The following is an 18569-nucleotide window of genomic DNA, read 5'->3' as shown; positions in this document are numbered from 1 at the left end:
CACACACACAGATGCACGTGCACACACACAGACACACACACAGACGCACGCACACACAGACGCGCACACACATACACGCACACACACACACAGACGCACACAGACGCACACACACACACGCACACAGACGCACACACACGCACACACACAGATGCACGCACACACGCACACACACACGCACACAGACGCACACACACAGACGCACACACACGCACACACGCACACAGACACACGCACACACATGCACACACGCACACAGACACACACACACAGACGCACACACACACACACACGCACACACACACACACGCACACACACACACACACACACACGCACACACACACATGCACACAAGCCCACCAGGCTCCGCTGTGGTCCGAATCTCGTGTCTGCTCTTCACTTGGATAATAAGTTTTCAGCCGAGCATCAGAGCCTGCCGGCTACACCTCCTTTCTCTCGTTCTCGGGCTTTCCGATCATTGATAGCGTCCTCTCTTCCCTCTGTTTGCTGAGGTTGCTAAGACTGGATCACACATGCGTCCTAACCATGCTGCCACGGGCAGAAAATTCCGTGTGCGTGACCAGGTGTGCCGGGCCGTCCACCAGTGTGAGTAAACACTGACCCAGGGCGTGTCGGTCGTGAGCACTCCACGGGTCAGCTGAACAATCAGTGGACGTGGTTTGCCTTCTAGTGTGATGTATTCGAAAACGGGAAAGCCGTGTATTCAAAGCTATATGGGTATGCATTGTGGGTGTTATCTAATTATCCACATAGTTGACGCTTACATATTTGTGAGAGTTTCCAATACCAGACACGGAGTTAACGGGCAATCGGAAAGGACGTGTGAATAAGCCATTCACGTGGGAGGTGGCGGACTGGGGCAATGAAATAGGGAAGATCGAGAAAATGATGACTGATGGGTAGAGTTTACAGAGCACTGACTGCGTTCCGGTCTCGTATGAAGAAGGAACTTCCGGACCCTTTCAGACAGCGCTGTGAGGCAGACAGCAGCCGCATGGCCATTTCAAGGGTGAAGCACATTGTCCTTCATTTGAGCTGATAACTCATGGAGCTCTGAACGCCCCCCACACACACACCTCCAAATGTCCTGAGGTCTATTTGACACAAACACATGACATGCCTACTTTTCAGTGTCAAGTTTAATGAGATTTCAAAAATTTCTGCGGCCCTATCACCGCCGCCATCGTGGAGATGTGAAATATCGCCACCGCCCCCCACAATGAACCCTGAACAGTCTGGCTTCCGAGTCCAGAGAGTCAGCCACCCTCTGGAGAGTCCCACGTCGGTCACAACGCAAGCTCGTCAGAACACCAGGCGAGGCTTGCGTGGACCAAGCAGGCGGCGTCTTCCTCTTCTGCGGACTGCTTCTCGGAGACGTCCTCCTCGCCTCGGAAGGGTATTCCCTTCTTACCCGGAGAACGAGCACAGGAGGAGGACTCAGCTGGAGACGGGGAATCAGGGGCACCCCGCCCACCCCCACTTCCCCAGTCCTGGGGATGGCACTGCTCCTTCAGTGTGCCCCCCCTTTTCTCAGCTTCACCTAAGGGCACCCCAGACTCTTCTCAAGGGAGCATTCCAGGTAGACGGGACCAAAATCAATGTGGTTGGCAAGTAAAATAAACACGTCTCTGCCTTCCCTCTGGTGGTTGAAAACATCAGCTTTATAATTACACAGGCCGGGTTTCAATCCCGACTCCTGGCCTGAGCTGTGGACCCTGGGTGAGTTGGGTGACCTCCGTTCATCTCGCTTTCCTCTCCGGTGCAGGGACAGCGATGACGCAGGGTGGTGGGAAGGGACATGAGAGACACTCTCCACAACTGGATTCTGCCAGAAGTAGTTGAGCACGGCTCTGAGTAGGTAACCCTGGGAAAAGATGTCGACCCCTCCCCCCCAGGAGACACGTGGCTGCAGGAAGCACCCTGTGTGCAAAGCGGAAGTATCTCAGGAACCCCCCCCACACACCCCCCTGGATTCAGTCCTGAGCCTCACAGGAGGACAGGTGGAGGGCGGGAACTTGTCGGAAGTGACATCGCCCAGAGACTCCACCCAGCCTTAGCCCTGCTTTCTGGGGATTGGAAAGGAAAGTTTGCAAACTTTCTCAAGTCTCCCCATCCGCCCGCCCGCCCCGCAGAAGAGCCACCGGTGTGGTTAGCAATCCCGTCACGTCCGTTCCCGCGGCCACCGGCGTGCCTCCGCGTACCAGCCAGCCAGCACCGCGCAACTCCCACATAAATCACCGCTAATGAAGCGTGCGGCACTCAGAGACGGCAACAGGCATTTTTTTAATCACCTAAACTAAAGAAGAGCTAAAGGTAAGCACAAAACACGCCCGCCCCTCATATATTAGGTGTCGGGTTGAAAGCGGCAAGAGCCCTGTGACACTCAGAGCGTTCCCTCGGATGCGCCTGGCGGGGAAGGCAAGCTCAGGAGTGAATTCTGCGGCACGCACGGCTTGCCGACTTGCCGGACGGCCCGGATCGAACAGCCACCGGCCCGAAAGAGACTCAGGAGCCCCTACATCGGAAGCAGAAATAAGGCCACAAAGAGAAATCCGCCAATGAGGGCGGGCTGTGAGGAGACGGGGCCGACACCTGTCACACGTTGTCCTTGATTCACACACCATCGCCTGAGATTCTAGTGACTGACATGACCTGGGCTGTGGCGCTGAATGAGACTGACACGGTCTACGCTCACAGAGCTTATGTTATTCTCCAGGGGGTGTCCCTCATAGAGACCCCAAGGGGACCGGGGCGGTGAACAACCAGCAAAGCACATCCGGGGAGTCGAGAGTATCTCTGGTCTTTGGAAACAGGACGGAGCTCAAATCCTGTTTACTGAAATGTATATATCCAACCTCTGACTTGTTTGAGAACAGTCATTTTCTTTTTTTTTCCCTTAAATTTTTTTTTTTTTTTTTTTTAAAAACTTCATTCAATTTTCAGAGAGGAGAGAGAGGGAAAGAGAGAGAGAGAGAGAGAAGGGGGAGGAGCAGGAAGCATCAACTCCCATATGTGCCTTGACCGGGTAAGCCTGGGGTTTCGAACCGGCGACCTCAGTGTTCCAAATCTATGCTTTATCCCACTGCACCACCACAGGTCAGGCAACAGTCATTTTCTGATCCTCCCATTCTCCAACTACAAACTGGAGACCCTGCCACCTCCTTCAGCAGTTCACAGAGACGTGTAGGAGCGAATGCCTGTAGCCGGGTTGGCACCGTAGACTCCCCTCACACGGGCTTTGACGTCTTCGGGGGAAACTCGGAAGTTGTGTCCTGATAAAGGGGTTCTGGGGACGTGGCCAGCCCTCTGCGGCAGTGAAAGGCATTCTAGGACCCGCAGCCACAGCCTGCGGTCCGTGTAGCGGACAACAGTGTGCGTCTCAGATCCGATGCCACCACAGAAATAAGTATTACGTTGGCACCTTCGCCCAAACGGTACCAGCTGAACACCTGCACTGCGCCAGGCACTGTTGAGAGCACAGGGAGGCGGGTACAGCCTGGCTTCCGTGCCCGTGAACTCGGGTTCTTGTAGAATAAGCCTCTTTCCTGAGAAGGACGTTTCGGCATCACTGCCCTCCAGCCTGTGACTGTGTGCCGGTGACGGACCCTTCCTGACCGGGTCACAAACCCTTCTGCATCCTTATCTGGTGCCAAAGCCTCATCCAAAAGCTCTGTGCATCGTACACAGAACGACTGAAGCAAGCACTCACCACCACTTTCTTGTGTTTATTTCCCCAATTTCATACCTCGGGCATGAAAGAGATTAGTGATCAAATGGTGCATTAAAAAAATAATGTTTCCCCTCGAGTATTTACTACGTGTCAGCAAACCCAAAGATTTTATACGGATGCTCTAACCCTCACCGTACGGAGCGGAGGAGGGCTACGCCTCTTCCCATTGGTCAGAGAGGAAAGGGCAGGCTGGGGAGGGAGGTGGCCAGTGGTTCCTCCTGTGACCCTACCCCTGGCCCCTCCTAGACCTGCAAGTGGCCAGTTTCCTCCGAGCACCTGAGTCAGTGCGGGGAGGACCGGGTTCCCGGCCCGGGCTGTGACCCACAGAACAGATGTCCCCTGTAGCTCTGGGTGTGAAGCAAACACATGCCGGCAAGCTCCTTGTCACCATCTACCTTCGTGCTGATTGCACAGGGCTGTGGAGTCATCGCTGCTTGTTACAGAGAGGTTTTCATCTTAGACTCTCAAAAGGCATATTCGTGTTTGCACACTCGTGGGGATGAGGGTTGAGATTCACGATGGTATTTTGTTTAGGCAGGGACACGGAGGCGTAGGAGAATATAAGGAGTTTACGATATTTGGTAAATAAAGAGGAAATGTGTCTTTGAAAGCTCAGGCTGAGGGAGAAGGGTCACTTCACCGTAGAGAGACCTTGACGACTCTCTCTAAGGCACGTGACCGAGGTGGAGCTCAGCAGGGACACGCCAGGCTGGCCTCGTGCAGCCTCGGACATGGTGCAGCGAGGGAGCCACCGCGGTCTTCTGTGGTCCCTGTGCCAGCGATGCCCAGACTCGGCAAAGCCAAGAAAAACGTCAGACAGCCAAGGGGGACCTGTGACACGACGGACCCGTCTCTGCAAACGTGTCACCTGAAAGGCAAGGAGAGCCCAGGGCGTTGTCGGAGCGTGAAGGGCGTAAGGAGAAGGGAGGTCTGGTCACAAGGTCAGACTCTGGACGACATTCTGGGTGGGAAACAGGGCACCAGGAGAACGCTGGTGAACTCCGCGTCCGGTCTGCCGTGTGGCTGACTGGACGGTACCGACGTCCGTTTCCTGGTCTGGACCACTGCCTACGGTGATGGTGCTGGCGTTGGGGGAACCACCGTGAGGGGCACACGGGGTGTTGTGCCTCTTCCTGCAGCTGTTCTCTAAGTCTACAATCAACTACTTCAAAAATAAAGGCAATGCGCCTCACCAGGTGGTGGCGCAGTGGATAGAGCATCAGACTGGGACACAGAGGACCCAGGGTCAAGACCCCAAGGTTGCCAGCTTGAGCACAGGCTCATCTGGTTTGAGCAAAGCTCACCAGCTTGAGCCCAAGGTCGCTGGCTTGAGCAGTGGGTCACTTGCTCTGCTGTAGCCCCGGGTCAAGGCACATATGAGAAAGCAATCAATGAACAACTAAGGTGCCACAACGAAGAATTGATGCTTCTCATCTCTCTCCCTTCCTGTCTGTCTGTCCCTCTCTGTTCCTTTGTCTGTCTGTCTATTGCTAGCATCTAGCTCAGTGCAAGGTGCACAGAACTGTCCTCAGTGGAAGCAAGACTTTCTGTGTGCACCACAATGCTGGCCTCAGCTCAGAGTACGCCGTCTGTGGGGCTGGGGGCAGCGGTAACGGAGCCGCACCTGACTGTGAGGACTGCACAGGCGTCAGCCACTCCCCAGGGACGCTACTGCCTCCTGAACCCGCGCACTGAGGGACGAGTCTGCAGCTGTGGTGAGCGTGGTCAGAGAGACCAGGGCGGGGGCGGGGAGAAGTCAGGGCCCCTGCTCTGCTGGTATTCCCCTCGGCTACGGAAGCCGCTCTTTGATCAAGATCCCCAGACCTCAACCGAGGGCTCTGTCCCTTTTCTCTGTAACACCTGACCCTACATCACAACCACGAGAGCCTGGAACGAGGAATTCCACACGCCCTTCTGCATGGCCGTTAGAAGTGGCGTTTCTGAGCAATGCCAAATAGCCAGAATATAATACACAGATACTATATAAATCACGCATATCATATATGCACCCATAACTAACGTGAATATACGTGAGATCCCACACGGAATACCCTGTCGTACACGAGGAAGGGCTTAGAAAAGGGATGCCCGTGGTTCTCAGCGCTTCGCCGGGCCGGGCCGGACACCTCCCGCATGTCGGCATTAGAAACACCTGGAGGACCCCTTCCAGAAACACCTGGTGCACCTGTCAATCAGCCGAGCAGGTGCACCAGGACGGGCAGGTGAGCCACCTTCTCTGCATGCGTTTACGTGTCCCCCCCCCCCCAGACCTGCTGTCCTAACACAACAGTGAGGCCACGCCCCACCAGGCTGGGGGCTGCTGCCCAGGGAAAGGCCAGGCTGGACTCTGCCCATCATCGGAGGGGTGCCACACTCAGGCTGGCCTCTGGGCTCCAGTTTCTGTCTCACGACAACTGTGTAATAACGTCTCCTCTGAACTTCCTAAAGGTACTGGTTATTATTATTTTATTATTATTATTATTATTGTATTTTTCTGAAGCTGGAAATGGGGAGAGACAGTCAGACAGACTCCCGCATGCACCCGACCGGGATCCACCCGGCACGCCCACCAGGGGGTGATGCTCTGCCCATCTGGGGCATCGCTCTGTTGCAACCAGAGCCACTCTAGCGCCTGGGGCAGAGGCCAAGGAGCCATCCTCAGCGCCCGGGCCATCTTTGCTCCAATGGAGCCTTGGCTGCGGGAGTGGAAGAGAGAGACAGAGAGGAAGGAGAAGGGGAGGGGTGGAGAAGCAAATGGGCGCTTCTCCTGTGTGCCCTGGCCGGGAATCGAACCCGAGACTTCTGCACGCCAGGCCGACGCTCTACCACTGAGCCAACCGGCCAGGGCCGGTACTTGTTATTATTAATTACATGACAATTTTTCTAATCACCGCCCCCCCCAAAAAAAAGAGATAGCTTTACATTTTTAACAGTAAGCAGAGGAGTTTGGGGAAAATAAATTGCCTGATTCTTGGCTCCTTAACACAGGAAGCCTGGCAGCCTGTGACCCGTGTGCTGTAACGGCCACCGACGGCAGGTTCCCTGGGGCAGCGAGCCGCCTGAGGCGGAGAGGAGGTGCGCGGTGGGCAGCTCGCTCCGCCCAGTCCCTTCTCCGTGTCCCCGCACAGCCACGCGGCCAGAACGCAAACGTGCCCGAGCTGCCGTGTCCCCTGCTCAGCGACCCCACAGAGCCAGGACACCTGCGTCAGAGTCACTGTGCCAGCTCCGAGGCGTCATCCCTCAGGGCCGCACCGTGACGTGGGGAGGTGACTCAGAACCAGGGGAAGAAGGTCAGCTCTCTGCCCTGGCCACTGTGGTGGACACGAGTTTGTGAGTCGGCTCAGGGATTTTAGAAAGATTTCAATAGAGAGATGTATGCAATGACTGCCACGGACAGTCAAATGATCCGTTGGGAAATGTGCTTCTAAATCACATATAGAGACAAACAGGGTTAAAAGTTAATGTGATCCAAGTGCTGCAAGGTCCTACCTGTTTGTGGGGACGCAGTGAACCACAGCAGACAGGTCACCTGACCGCAGGGCTTGTCAGAGCCCACGACAACATGACCTGGGCTTTGTCCAGAGGAAGAGGTGTTCTGAGCCAGGGCCTCTCAGAATTCCTCAGCCAGAAGGTCCTTTCCACCCGTGAGCATCTCCCAGAACAAAGGCTCCTCTGAACCCCCTTTTCAGAAATGGCTGTCACCTACAACAACTCAGACGGCTCACCATCTGAGGGCCACATCCAGCCCAACGTCAGCCTTGGGAAGTCAGGTTGTACTGAAACACCACGATGCTTGCTCATTACAGTGCCGTCTGGGACCGCGTTCAGGGCACAGTGGCCAGGCTGAGTCGTTGCCACGGAGATCAAAGGGACCGACTGCGAGGGACACAAGGTTGACGACCTGGTCACTGACTCCCAACTCGCAGCACGATTCCGCCCTTTCCTCACGCTCAGACACAGGGGTCTCCCGCGGGGACGGCCAGGGTCGGTGGGATGGGTCATACACAATCGTACACACTCAGACCCAAGGGACATCCAGGGAACTGGACGGCGTCCTCCCACTTCCGCCACACGCTGCCCTGACCAGCAGGGTTTTCTAAACCGAAATGTCAATGGTGCAAAAAAAAAAAAATGTTTCGATGTTCTGCCTGAGGTTCCAATTAGAAGCTATTTAACACATAGTCTTAAACTTAGCAAATTACAGCTTACAGATTTGACATATCACACACACACACACACACACACACACAAACACACACACAAAACGTATGAAACGAATACCTTAAAATAACTTGTGGAGAGAGAGTTTAATGAAACGCTAGCGTACTAGGAACTTCTACGGAAGACGGCTGAACCGTTGTTTGAGGATCTGGGACATGGTGCGGGAACCCCAAGTGCTTTATTGCGAAGATTAGTTTAGGGCGCACAGGGCTGGAGCTGAACCAGGCGTGGGAGCCAGCCTGCACTGAAGTGTTAATTCACGTAGAGCCGAGAGGCAAGCCCGACGAACTAAGTTGTTTTTATTTTTTTATTCTACTTTGGTAAAGAAAATGCATAGATTTAATTTATGGTAGAAATAAGCTTTTGGTTTGTTTCTTCAATGTTTTCATCGATTTTTTTTTTCTGTAGAGACTGAGAGAGAGACAGTGATTTGCAGTCCAACTCAAGTATTCACTCGTGGTTAGATTCTTCTATGTGACCGACAGGGGTATCGAACCTGCAACCCTGGCGAACTGGAATGATGCACCAACCAACCAAGCTACCCGGCCAGGGGCGTTTCTTCTATTTTTTTTTTTTGGACCCATACAGTTGTATTACCTCAACTATTGAATGTTCGAGAAAGGTTCGACACTGTACGTGGCCACAGCCGACCTGTTTGGCCGTTTGTTCAACAGAAAACGGTGGAATGGAGGCTGTTCAGTGAGTGCTAACTTTGCTGGAGACCTGTATCTGCAGAAGAGTTTGCTCCGTCTCTAAAATCCTGCAGCCTTGGCCGAACATCCCGTTTCTCCATCCTCTCTGACTTACGTCTTCCAGAAATACCTGACAGATACTGCTCACTTGTTTCTGTCTCTGTTCCTTGTCTCCCCGTGTGCTGAAAACCATCATGTGTGACACCGGGTCCCCCGGGAGAGACGATTAAATGCCATTAGGCTCATTCTGGAAACCCAAGCTGATAGCGACATATATATATATTTTCCCCCTTGTGGTAAGAGCAATTAACACACAGGGGTGTTGATAGTTATTTTAAGGCATGCCTTTGACTGGATCTTCCAAATAAAGACCTTGACTTTCCATGTTCTTGTTCCTCCTGAGATACATGGCCACACGGATCATACGTACATAAATCCAGCTACATGTGCCAGGAGAAATGGAGACACAAACCAGCAGAGCACCCACACAGAGCTGGACCCCCGGGCACAGCGGGGGCCCCAGCGGGGGCGAGGTTGGCTGAGACAGAGAGATCCGACTGACTCTTATCCGGAGGGGGGGCTGTCGGTGCTCGTTACATCGCATCATACGAGCACTGCCCCCCTCCCCAGGGTGAGTGTTACTCCCCTACCTGGAGATGTGAAAGCGGCAAATGACTCCTAAGCGCCCGTCAACTCCCTCTTCAGATGTTCGACCCATAACTTGGTCACGTTCCCCAAACCTACAAGGAGCACAAGGCTCTGCACAGAATCCCTGTGAGACGACACACTGCCTTCCCACCGGGCACCGCCATTTTCTAGGATGAAACGTGCACCCCTGGGAGGTCGAATGACCCTCGGGGACCCGGATGAGTGAGGGGCGGAGACCAGAGTGGACCCCCTCTCTCTCGAGAGGCCCCTGCACTTCTCCTTTCTTCTAAGACTGTCCCGAGGAACAAACACCAGGTTGCCCAGAGCAGCTGGGGACTAACGCCGATCGTACGGACTCATCTCCGTGCACCCGGGGTGGCCGTGCCCACACGCGGGCTGTGCCCTTTCCTGAAGTCCACCTGGTCCATGAGGATGACCGTGCCCTTTCCTGAAGTCCACCTGGTCCATGAGGATGACCGTCTGGGGTCTCCTGAGGCACGTCCACCGCAGCCGTGCCCACACACGGGCTGTGCCCTTTCCTGAAGTCCGCCTGGTCCATGAGGATGACCGTGCCCTTTCCTGAAGTCCACCTGGTCCATGAGGATGACCGTCTGGGGTCTCCTGAGGCACGTCCACCGCAGCCGTGCCCACACACGGGCCGTGCCCTTTCCTAAAGTCCACCTGGTCCATGAGGATGACCGTCTGGTCCCCTCTCCTGAGGCATGTCCACCGCAGAGCCCACAGAACGGGAGGGGGTGTCACTTTTCTAGACCGTCACGGCTACGGCCCAGGCGTGGTCATGGTTTTGTGACCTTCCACGTCCACAGAGAGCACCGAGTCCCCTTCCAGAACCCTGACCTGCTAATGCAGCCCAGGACGCACGCCACTCGGGCCCCGGGGACATCTCACAGGTCAACGTGCTGACCTCTCCCATGCGACTCAGGCGGCCCTTGGCCACTCCCTCTACGGGAGAAGAATGAGTGCCCTGAAGCACCGCTCTGGTGGCAGAGACCTCGTGCCGTGAGTCCGTCTTGCAGCCCTTCCACGAAGCCGGAAACATCGGTCCCCAACCTCCTGCGGCAAGAAGCCCTCTCACTGCCGCCTGTGGCCTTCAGCCACACGGGTCCTGTCTCAGCTGTGGCTGGGCAGGCGTCAGGGGCAAGAGGAAAACGCAGAAGTGTGCGTCCTGCGTTTGGGAGATTACGTCCCATTTACGCTCTTTCCTGGCAGGAGCGTCTCTGACACGAGTTCATGACACAGAGTCCCCACCTTCCTCCTCTCTCCCTCCCTTCCCCCTGTTCCCTCTTTGGTCCCTTTCTCCCCTCCATCTTAAACCACATCTCACCATCCACACCTGAGCCTGGGTCAACGGAAGTCATGCTCTGCTCGTCGGACTACCGGAGACTGTCACCTGTTCTTACGGACCCCAGAGGTGAGGCTGGTGGCTGGGAGTCAGGGGACTCTCTCGCCCATTCTGACCTCTGGCATCCTGGGCGGGGAGGGGGGTCTGAGCAGGAAGAACTCCTCCCCACAAAGTTTATCCTGCTGCTATGTTCAGGCGAACAACAAAAACAAAACGATGTCACTAAGGTGGCGAGGGGCCCGTTGGTTCTGCAGGCCCGGCGAAGGCAGGTGCCTGCCGGGAGAGTCACGCCCCGGGCACGGCAGAGGCACAGAGTTACTTTTTTTTTTTTTTTCTTTTTCATTTTTCTGAAGCTGGAAACAGGGAGTGACAGTCAGACAGACTCCCGCATGCGCCCGACCGGGATCCACCCGGCACGCCCACCAGGGGCGGTGCTCTGCCCCCCAGGGGGCGATGCTCTGCCCATCCTGGGCGTCGCCATATTGCGACCAGAGCCACTCTAGCGCCTGAGGCAGAGGCCACAGAGCCATGCCCAGCGCCCGGGCCATCTTTGCTCCAATGGAGCCTTGGCTGCGGGAGGGGAAGAGAGAGACAGAGAGGAAAGCGCGGCGGAGGGGTGGAGAAGCAAATGGGCGCTTCTCCTATGTGCCCTGGCCGGGAATCGAACCTGGGCAGAGTTACTTTTAATGACCCGCCTGCCTGTCGCCTCCACGCTGCCCTGTTGGCAGTCTGGCAGACACCTGTGCTGCGCCTTCCGGGTCACGGCTCAGTTCTGCAGACAGATTAGAGCTTCCAGGGGCTGTTGCCCTCCCCAATTGGACCCCGGACCACCGGTCAAGATGGCGACCGCGGGCTAATGAGGAGCGGAGAGAGGAGCCCCCGTGGGCGCCCACACGGCCTCCCTCAGAGCCGGTTTTGCCCTCGGCCTCCTCGGAGCAGTGTGGCACGTCCTCGTAGACGCCACCGCGCTGGCTTCAGCAGAAGCGACGGTCCCGTCTGCCACGGGCGGCCAATTAATTTGAAGCCGACATGTCTTGGAGAGGTGACATCAAGACATGCTGAGAAAACTGTATGTGACAAATGTAAAACAAATCGTGTCATGAACAGTGAGCGCCCGTCACATTCCCAGGGCGGCCTCCCGTGGCACCGGCTTCGGGAAGAAGGAAGGGACATCAGGTCCCCCGGGAATCCCACGCCAACCCTGCTGACCCTCGCGGGTCCTTCCTGGGGACGCAGGCTGCTCCTCGCGACCGGCTTGCAGAGCAGGGATAACAGTGGGGTACAGGCACAGACAGCGACGCAGGCCCGGGGGACCACGCAGTGTGACATTATGTATGTGCTTTGCCCTCGCGTCACTCCAGGGAACACAAAATAGAGGACAGGACAGCGAACACCCCGACCCCAGGTCCACCACGGCCACGCGCCAAAGCTGCCTCACACCACAGCTGACGTCACTGCCTGAGACATCTCAAAATTCACAAGCCACTTACAAGGTAGACACGAGTGACTGTCCCCCAGACCCGGAGCCTGGTTCCGAGCCCCAGAAGAGAGCCGTATGAAGCTGAACCATGAGACCACAGAACTGAGACATGGCTTCAAGACTCGGGAGATGAATGACCCTCCTGGGTCTGAGGGTCCTTCTCTGCAAAAACAGAAGCTCTGTCATCTTAGTTTACACCTTCAGTGTTTTTGCACTTGCAAATATCACTATGGGGCCCTGGCCAGTTGTTGGCTCAGTGGTAGAGCATCTGCCCTGTGTGTGGAAGTCCCAGGTTCGATTCTCGGCCAGGGCACACAGGAGAAGCGCCCATCTGCTTCTCCACCCCTCCCCTTCTCCTTCCTCTCTGTCTCTCTCTTCACCTCCCACAGCCAAGGCTCAAATGGTTTGAACAACCTGGCCCTGAACGCTGAGGATGGCTCCATGGCATCACCTCAGGTGCTAAAATAGTTCAGTTGCTGAGCAACGGAGCAGAGGCTCCAGATGGACAGAGCATCGCCCAGTAGGGGGCTTGCTAGGTGGATCCTGGTTGGGGCACTGCTTCTCTGCCTCCCCACCCTTCATTTAATAAAAAAAGAAGAAAAAAAAAAGAAAGAAAAGAAAAAAAAATATCATTATGGGTATAATCATGAATGGACAATATCAAGTTATTTCCTCTCTTCCCACTTTATTCTTTTATCTTTCTCCTCTCTATCATCAGGCACATAAACAGAAAATTATGTGAGCCCCGAGTATAGAACACTTAATAAGTGTTGGGTTGGGAAAAACCAAATACGTGAACTGTCATGAAAAACTTACTTTTCCTTGAAATTGGCCCTGAATATGTTTGGACCTGCTACTAGCTATGATACAATGTTTGCGGAACTGGCTACCTGATTGAGTATACTACTATCTCATGGGTGAAACTCACCATAGTTAGAATTTCTGTGGGCCATGGGCACATCGTACTCAAACACCCTCTATTCAGACAAAGCCCAGGGGACCATCTGTGGCACTAGGCAGCGTCGAAGGTAGCCCCGGTCTCTGGGGTCTAAGCGGAAGGGATGAGGTGGGTCTGTCCCCACGCCCTCTCCTCTCCTCTCTGCTCCACACACACACACACACACACACACACACACACACAGCTCCACGCCCTCAGCAAGCGGCCTTCTGTTGCTACAGGAGACGTGCACACTCCGTGCCCAGGAGGCCTGAGGTGCCAAAGGAACTGGTAACCCCACTGAGCGGCATGACGCAACCCCATGTAATCGAACCGGGACCTGGCTCAGGGGAGATGCTGGCACCGCTGCCCTTCGGCTCACGGCCACTCACGGAAGGCCACGAACTCAGCAGGAGGCGAAGACACCAGATGGGTCGTAACGTCCGCTGGCTTCTCTGATGGGCTCCCACCACTCACGATTTGTCTAATCCCCCCTCGCTAGCTCAGAGCACGCTCACCGGTGCACAGAGAGGCACCTCTTCTCTTCCCCTGCCAGTTGCTGGCGTTGTTTTTTTTTTTTATTGTATTTTTCGAAGCTAGAAGCGGGGAGGCAGTCAGACAGACTCCCGCATGTGCCCAACTGGGATCCACCCAGCATGCCTACCAGGGGGCGATGTTCTGCCCATCTGGGGTGTCGCTCTGTTGCAACCAGAGCCATTCTAGCACCTGAGGCAGAGGCCATGGAGCCATCCTCAGTACCCAGGCCAACTTTGCTCCAATGGAGCCTTGGCTGCGGGAGGGGAAGAGAGAGACAGAGAAGAAGGAGATGGGTGCTTCTCCTGTGTGCCCTGGCCGGGAATTGAACCTGGGACTTCCACACATCAGGCCGATGCTCTACCACTGAGCCAACCGGCCAGGGCCAGTTTCTGTTTTCAAAGACGCTCTGTGTGTGTTTAAAGGCATTCTCTCAATATCGTTGTTGGGTCGACATGAGAAAGACAAATGAGAAGAGCCTTATGTTGCCCCTCAGTTCTGCGCTGCCCGTGCTGGGTGAGCAGGAGCAGTGGGGGGAACACGAAATGGCATTTCCTGGGGCAAAGTGTTTCCTCTTCACTGACATCCACGATCAGAAGGAAAAACACACAGGGTCTCCTCTCAAAGAGGGCACCCCGTCTTTGAAGTAGGTAGATCCGTTTCCTTATTAATTGTATATGTTTCTCTTTATTGCAAAGAAGATAAAAAGAAGTCACCTTCATGAAACAGGAATACCTGATTGACTTCTGCATCCAGCCTTCCTGGTGAAGGACAGAAGCTCTATAAACAAGGAAGGCTCTTCCTGCTGGAACAGTCTTGGGGCCTTGACCCTCTGGGCAGTTCCGCATGCTTTTGCTCTCAAGATTATTATCTATGGTCGGTGGAGGTCAAGGGGGAAATAAGAGGGTGAACTACGAAACACTTACTTTTTTTTTTTTCTGAGACAAAAAACAAGTGCGTACAGACGACGATTCCGAAGGCACGATGTCACGGTGTCACGGTGCGGGAATGAACGGGGTGCGCGGAGCTCTGGGGGAACCGCCCCAGCAGCCGCCCGAGACGGCGCAGGAAACATTCAGGACGTCAGAATTCTGAGGACTGAAACCCTCGCGTTAGAATGGAAGCTCATTCCTCTGCGGCCGCTTCCTGTCCTCCTGGTTTATGCTAATGTGGAGAATCAACCGCCGTCCTAAATTAGTCCATTTCCCTGTGATTCCGCCTGTGGAAAATCCTTCTGGAAATAATTACTGGAAATCAACAATATGTCACAACCTTTTATCTCGTCTTCGACTAGACGAGCGTCCTGCACGGTGTGGAGATGTCCTAGGTACGGCGGTACAGACTCCACGAGCATCAGGCTACCAGGAGAGCTAATGGGGGCTAATTACATCGATCGTATTTCAGGGTACATAAATTTTATAGATAGTGGATGGTGACTCAAAATATTCCACCAAGACAGCACAGGAACAAAACACGCTCTCGTCTATTGAAAGTCAACGACAGATCACTGGCTCGGAACCGGACACGTGTAAGACACGGAGGCGGAGTGGACACGTGTAAGACACGGAGGCGGAGTGGACACGTGTAAGACACGGAGGTGGAGGCGTGTGGGTGAACGCGGGATGCGGATTCACGACAAAAAAAAAACAGCTGTGGTTGGGGGTTCCATTCCGTGTCTTTGTTACATTGTTCAGTTCTGCTTTTGAAAATTAGCCGGTTTAAGAACTTACTTAACTCTAACATAAAATATAGGAAAAAAGAAAGCAGCTATGGAAATTAAACAACGGGCACAGTGAGTTTCAAATCTCAGCCAGGTCGTAAAGCCACTCTGTAGACATACACACTGTAATATAAGCTAGAGACAAGTTACTACACTAGTCTATATTCTTGTAAAAAATTAATATATATGTATATATATTTATATTTAAAATTTGGGGGAAATCACTGTATGCTAAAACGATTCAGAACTAACATAGAAACATACTGATTGGCTAGGAAAAATACCCAAATAGACTGCTAAGTAGATCAAGAAGAGTTTTCTATTTTTTTTTTTTTTTTGTATTTTTTTCTGAAGCTGGAAACAGGGAGAGACAGACAGACTTCCACATGCGCCCAACCGGGATCCACCCGGCACGCCCACCAGGGGTGACGCTCTGCCCACCAGGGGGCGATGCTCTGCCCCTCTGGGGCGTCACTCTGTTGTGACCAGAGCCACTCTAGCGCCTGGGGCAGAGGCCAAGGAGCCATCCCCAGCGCCTGGGCCATCCTTGCTCCAATGGAGCCTTGGCTGCGGGAGGGGAAGAGAGAGACAGAGAGGAAGGAGGGGGGGTGGGGGTGGAGAAGCAAATGGGCGCTTCTCCTATGTGCCCTGGCTGGGAATCGAACCCGGGTCCCCCGCACGCCAGGCCGACGCTCTACCGCTGAGCAAACCGGCCAGGGCCAAGAAGAGTTTTCACAATGCTGGGAGTGAGCTCAGTCCCCTAGTTTACTAAGGAACCATGCCTGGAGGCTGTCTTCTTCACTAAGGACCTCAAGCCGAGTTGCTGCCACAAGACTGTGCAGGAGGAGTCCGAGAGCCCCAGGCATGCGGGGGGACACGCAGTCAGGGAAGCAGCGGTCCAGCCCCCTACCCCGATTTCCCATAGAGACCCAGCCCCGGGTATCCTAACTCCAGCCTCCACCGGGCCTCCTCCGTGCATGTCTGCTTGGGTCCAAATACCCTGTCTATAAGGGCACCACGGGATTGGACCGGACGCCGTCCTCCTAACCAATCTCACCTGCCACACAACCCATGTCTAAAGGCAGTCACACCCGGAGGTCCGGGGCCTCCAATACCACTCGGCCCACCTCGTTTACTTACGGGGAGAGCGTGGAGAAGCTGTCATGCCCCTGTCATGACAGGGGTGAGGCCGGGGATCCGCGCCCCCTGCCGGGCAGACCAGCTTTCTCAGCTCACCGGGGGCGGGGACTCCTTCCCTGAACACGGAGCTCAGGAAGCCGTCAGCCTGTCCTCGGGGACCCTTGGGTTTCAAAAAATCTGACATGAATGAATGAATGCAAACAGACAAATCCCACCTGTTAAAAGAGATAAAACGCCCCCAAACCCGAACTCTGTAACAGAGTCTGGGTGGTGGCAATACCGGTGATGGTTTGTTTACTCCTGTTATTTACAATGTATCTCTTGCACCGGTACATCTTTCGTCAGAAGGCAAGGAGCAGCTTCCCCTCTACACACTCATGCAGATGCTCTCTCTCTCCCTCTAATATACATATCACTGGTCACCATGGTAATGAACAGGTGTTTAGTAATGACCTAGTGCTGCACGGTGCTCTAACTGACTGACACAAAGTAGCATGTGAGGGGACATGTGTGGACGATGAACCCACGGAGGGACGGCCATAACCGTAATTCACGGCACTCGTCATCCTCGCGACCTTGGCTTCGGACGCCCCATCCCTCCCCCGGGCTCAGGTGAAGCCAGAGGAACGGGAGAATCGGATACCCCGGGGTCAGGAGGCTTCTGACCCCCCCCCCCCGGGTGTCTCAGTGTCCGCCAGGCAGACGCCCGTGCCGCGAGGTCTGGACGGTAAACACGGTGCATCTGACACAAGCTGGACCTGCACGTCCAGAGAGACGCGGGAGGGAGGAAGGAGATGAACAAGGGTCTCTGAGGAGCTGCTATCTACACAGCGGCAGGACACACCCCAGCGACCACGGGGGAAGTGACAGCTCGCTCCCCGGCGCCAACCCCCGAGCACGCCGTTCCTCGCCTCTTGGGAGCTATGTCCTCGTGTCCCCTGCTAGATCCCCCGGATCTGCAGACTCTCGCCTGCACCCTCTGTGCTAATGGGTCCCCCAGGACTTCTGTGACTCACGCAACTCTGTGGCAGGGAGCCAGCTTCCCCGCTGGGTGTGTGGCCTCGTGACCGGAACCGCAGTGTATGGGAGATACACGGAGCACGGTTCCCTAAACCCCCCGCGAGCGTGCTGTGCGTGTGGGACATGCTTCTCCATCAGCTCAGGATTCCGCCCCATCTTCCCACACACAACACCAGCACACGGAACAGGCTCCGGTCGCCCCATCTTCCCACACACAACACCAGCACACGGAACAGGCTCCGGTCGGCCCATCTTCCCACACACAACACCAGCACACGGAACAGGCTCCGGTCGGCCCATCTTCCCACACACAACACCAGCACACGGAACAGGCTCCGGTCGCCCCATCTTCCCACACACAACACCAGCACACGGAACAGGCTCCGGTCGCCCCATCTTCCCACACACAACACCAGCACACGGAACAGGCTCCGGTCGGCCGGCAGATTTAATTCTGCACCGCTGACTCAATGTGCACGCTAACATCACGTGGTCCATGTTTTGTTTTTTATTTTTAACTTCTTGTTACACATTAAAAAACTGAGGCACAGAGAGGTTAAGTGCCTTTCTTTTTTGCTTGATTGCTTCTTTTTTGTTTGTTTGTTTGTTTGTTTTAAGTGAGAGCAGGGCAGATAGAGAAACAGACTCTTGCATGGCCCTGACTGGGATCCACTGGGCATGCCCACTATGGGGTGATGCTCTGCCCATCTGGGGCTGATGTTTGCAATCAAGCTATTTTTAGCATCTGAGACGGGGCTTGTGGGTGCTATCCTCAGCTCCTGGGCCGACATACTCCAATCAATTGAGCCATGGCTGCAGGAGGGGAAAAGAGAGACAGAGAGGAAGGAGAGGGGGAAGGGTGGAGGAGCAGATGGGCGCTTTTCCTGTGTGCCCTGGCTGGGGATTGAACCCAGGACTTCCGCACACCAGGTTGAAGCTCTACCGCTGAGCCAACCAGCCAGGGCCTAAGTAATTTTCTCCAGGTAGTGCTGGCCAATCACTGGGACCGAGTTCTCAACTACGGAATGGGTTTCCAGAGCCTCTTCGCTACGCTCTCCTTGG

At 54.9% G+C, this 18569-nt stretch overlaps 1 protein-coding gene and 1 non-coding gene across 6 annotated transcripts in view; both read right to left on the bottom strand.

Annotated features, from left to right (window-relative positions):
• The window catches only part of LOC136382110 (contactin-4), an 813951-nt gene that overhangs the window by 459824 nt on the left and 335558 nt on the right, over positions 1-18569 (bottom strand). The gene's annotated exons all lie outside the window — the stretch shown is intronic.
• On the bottom strand, positions 13938-14013 carry TRNAI-GAU (transfer RNA isoleucine (anticodon GAU)). Its single transcript has one exon. It is a non-coding gene; the product is annotated as a tRNA-Ile (tRNA).

The sequence above is a fragment of the Saccopteryx leptura genome, chromosome 10, assembly GCF_036850995.1.
Source record: "Saccopteryx leptura isolate mSacLep1 chromosome 10, mSacLep1_pri_phased_curated, whole genome shotgun sequence".
Classification (NCBI taxonomy): Eukaryota; Metazoa; Chordata; class Mammalia; order Chiroptera; family Emballonuridae; genus Saccopteryx; species Saccopteryx leptura.
The sequence above is the reverse complement of the archived record's forward strand: the minus strand, read 5'-3'. Positions and strand labels throughout refer to the sequence as shown.